Source organism: Rattus norvegicus, chromosome 1 (genome assembly GCF_036323735.1).
Source record: "Rattus norvegicus strain BN/NHsdMcwi chromosome 1, GRCr8, whole genome shotgun sequence".
In the NCBI taxonomy this organism is placed as follows: Eukaryota; Metazoa; Chordata; class Mammalia; order Rodentia; family Muridae; genus Rattus; species Rattus norvegicus.
Genome location: NC_086019.1, coordinates 21,265,110 through 21,269,221, shown reverse-complemented (window position 1 = coordinate 21,269,221; position 4,112 = coordinate 21,265,110).

Genomic DNA, 4,112 nt, shown 5'->3' with positions numbered 1-4,112 from the left:
GTTCAGAATGCAGCGCACTCTGTTTAGCAGTCTTTACCACAGGCTGTAGGCGTTGGCTTATTTAACGTGGGTTTTTGCTGCCAGCAACAATGGTTCTAAAATAAGCAAGACACTTGTATACCTCACGAATGTCTGCAGCACAGCAAGATATTTGAAGCACAACAGACAGGATGGATAGGGCCGGGCATATCACTGCTGCCTCAAGCTCACAGAGACAGGTGTCACTTCTCTGCAGCTGGTTTCAGACTTGGAATCTAGGGGGTGGTTCGCAATGCACGTTGCAGACATTTCTTGAAATGTAAACTGCATGTACCCTGAGATTTGTTTCAAGATGTCCTTTCAGCTTAGCTGAGAACAGTATTTCCATAATCCTCTGTTGGATTCACACTAAGATGGGCCATGAGAGTTGTTTAAAATCTCTTCTTTCCTCCCTCCCTCTGTTCCTCTCCCTCTGCCTTGTCTCCCTCTCTCCCTCCCTCTTCCCATGTTTCCCCTCCCGCCTCTTCTCCTCCTGTCTCCTGTCCTCTTCCCCTCCTTCCCTCTTTCCCTCTCCCTCCTCTATCCCCCTTTCCTCCCTTCCTTTTTCCATCCTTCCCTCTCCTCCTTTTTCTCCCCTCCCCTCCCTTTCCCCCTCCCTTTCCTCCTACCTTCTTTCCCTCCCTCCTTCTCTCTCTGTCCCACCCCCATTTCCCTCTTTCCCTCCTGCCCTCTTCCTCTTCTACTCTCCTTCCTTTCCTTCTGTCTCCTTCTATCCCTCCCTCCCTCCTTCCATTCCTCTCTTCCTCTTCCCCATCCCTCTCTCTTTCCCATCTTCTTCTCTCCCTACCTCTCCCCCTCCCCTTTCCCTATCTTTTTCTCCTTCTCCCCCTCTATCTCCCAGTCTCCTCCCCCCACCCCCATTCCCTCTGCCTCTGTGTGTATATTGAAGACGTGAATGAGCTCAGGCATGCACATACCATAATGGGTGTGTGGCTACCAGAGGACAGCCATGGGCATCACTCTTCATCTTCTACTTTGCTTGAAAAAAAGTTTTGGGTTCACTGTTCTATGCCAGGCTTCCAGGGAATCTTTGTTCCTTGACTCTCTCTTTTGACTATGGAGCCCAACAGCATACCCAGGATGCTAGAGTGTAATGCACAAGGTGGAGACCATAGAGGGTCCCTAGAACTCACACACATATGCAGGAGAGCCTTTCCTTCGGTCATCAAACGGCTTTCATAAGGAGTTCAGGTGTGTATATTAGTTGCATTTCTGAAAAAGAGAAAAAAGAGTGAAATGTTTTCATAAGCCAAGAATAAAATGAGCGTGAACCATGAAAACAAACACCAGAAAATAGTAAAAAAAAAATCATACAGTCCAGCAACATCTAGATTATAAAAGTAGGGTGGATTCTGAGGCTGGAGTCTGTGGAAAAAGAAAGAGAGTGTTTCTAGACAATTCCAAAGCTTCTACTGCTGGACAAAAACTAAGAACATGGTGCTGGACCTGAGGTGGGATGCAGACTGACACACAGAATGGAATGAGGCTTCCATTCTGAAGACAGGTCTTACTGTCCACTTAGTTTATGATGGGGGGGGCGTAGAAAGAGAGAGACAGGCTCACACACACACAGAGGCAGACACACAGAAAGACAGACAGACAGAGAGACAGATACATAGAGAGTGAGAGTGACTATAATAATCACTGCTCAGGTGGCTGATGCAGGGCTCACAAGAAAGTTTTCAGTGTCAATAGTTGATCCCCACAAAGCGTGAAGTTTTTTAATGCATTTTGAGGGTTTAGAATGGGAAGTGAGTATAAGTTAATTAAAGCACAATTATAATGAATTGGTTGTGCTGGTGAGTCCTGCTGTCGTGGGCGTCATCAGAAACTTTGGGTTTCTTCCTCTGTGCACTTTGCTACCTCAAAGGCAATTATAACATGTCAACAGAGGGGCCATCTTGCCAGGATTGTCACCTCTTACATATGGTTTTCTTTTGAAAGTTAAATATAGCTCAGCTCTCTGGTCTCTATGCCACACATATGTGCCACTTAAAAGCCTCTTGTAGCCGCAGCATTCATTTGAACTTGGACTTCACACACTTGGTCCAATCTCCTAATCCTCAGTGAAATAAATTAAAATCCTCTCTGTGATTTTTTTCTTCAAAGTCAAATTCCTATTAGATTGTTCTGAAGAAAACTACCCTGACTTCCTTCACAAGGAAGCAAGGAAGAGAAGTGTTTCCCTAGACTGAAAGCTGGGGGAGAGGAGGAGGACAAGATGAGTTAAACAGGTACTTGGAGATATTTCCACAGCTTTCCAGAACTCTCCATACTGTATATCTGACAACTGAAGGGTTGATAATGTGACCCAAGACTAGGCTCTTCGGCGTGGGTATCTTATTCTCTCCAAGCTTCTGGTTGCCAAGGCTACCACCTCGCTCTAGCCCTCATCCTAATAACCTACCTAACTGCTTTTATTCATAGCACTTTCATGTATCTGGGCCTTCCAAAGCCTCTGCAAGTTCCCATTCCTTAGCGTTTAACCTGCTAAGCCTCAGAAGCTCAACTGCTCACGTTCTCCATCGAGGCACTTCTCAGCTGTTCCATGTGCTGCTCTGAAAACCTGGGTCTACACCTTCAGAGACCTTCTATTCCTCCTTCACCTCTCCTCCATATCACCAGCCTGTCCCCCATGTGGGTCCCACACTTCTTCTCGTCCTCTATGTGTGCTGTTGCCTCCACTGCAAGAAGCCTCCTTCCATGGTCTCCTCTTCCTAAGATTGTTTTCCCCTAACCACCACCCTGTCCTTCTCAAGTCAGCTGAGACCTGTGGCATGTACCTTATTAGTCCTTGTATTACAGCTATGTGTGTACTTGTGGGTTTCCCCCTCTCAGGATGCTGCTTTTTCAATTCCTTTAAAAAATGCTTTTGGGGGGGAGAATCCATACATATTCCTGAATATTTATGTCCTTATCATGACTAATAAAAAAAAAGTCAGGGTAATGATGATATTAATTGTCATTTTAAAAGCTGTAATGGTTCAAAAGAATCTTCCCTCTCACTGATAATTACCACCATGGTAGACTGCATTCAAAAATAAGTATGATGATTGTGCTAAAGCACAGCGCCTGCTACAGGAAGTGATCACTAAATGTTAGCTCTTCGTAATTACGATAGCTTTCTGTAGCAGAACGGTCCACCACTGGTTACAATACTCACAACTGGTTGGGCCAGTCAATAGCACAGTTTTACCTCAAGGCAAGTTTACAACAGCGTCTTCTCCATAATGATAACCCACAGTAACATTACACGTCACTGTTTCAGTAACAGTTTATAAGCTTAATGTAGGACAGAGGCCGAGAGAAATAGTGCAAGGCAGTAAGCACTGGGTGGTAGGACAGTTAGCAGCCCAACAGGAGGAAGGAATTCAGTGCTATGAATGTGCCCTGGGCATCAGAAAAGATGAATAACAATTAATTCAATGAGGACAGATCCAGTGATGCTCTGCCTCCCAGGGAAGGAAGTGAGGGGTTCGTGGGTGAACTGGAGCTCGTAATGAGATTTATCAGAAATTGGATAGTTCCAAAGGACAAGCAATGGTGTCTAAGTGGCTTTCTTAGTAAACACATTGGCATAGATGTAGGGAAGCCTGCGTTCAGGCCATGGGAAGGCAGGAGGCTGGGCTGCCTGCACAGGGAGTCTCTAGAGCTGGCCTTCAGAAGGAAGTACCAACAAGGTTTCTCTCTCCTGCAGGTTACTTCTTCCTGGGAATCTAAGGTGGTTCTTCCGGGTGTCAAGAGGAGCTTTAGGGCAACTGCTTTTCTTTCTTTCCATTTGCAATGCTGGATGGGCCTCTCAGTCCTCCTAGCTGCTTCCTACATACTCTGCCATGGAGCGGCACCCCAGAGAGCCTCTTCCTGAACCTGAGTAGGACGAAGAAAACTGAGATTAGAAATGACGTGGCTCTGAGGCAGTTTCTAAGTTCTTTTTGTTCCTTTTAATGCAATAATATGGAACAAACCTCACCCCTGGACCCAAAAATTACAATTTTGGGGTATCGTCTATTTTAGCCCTAGCAGCAGGTAACCAAGGATTGACTCAGCTAACCCTGGGCGTTTCTGGACAACGT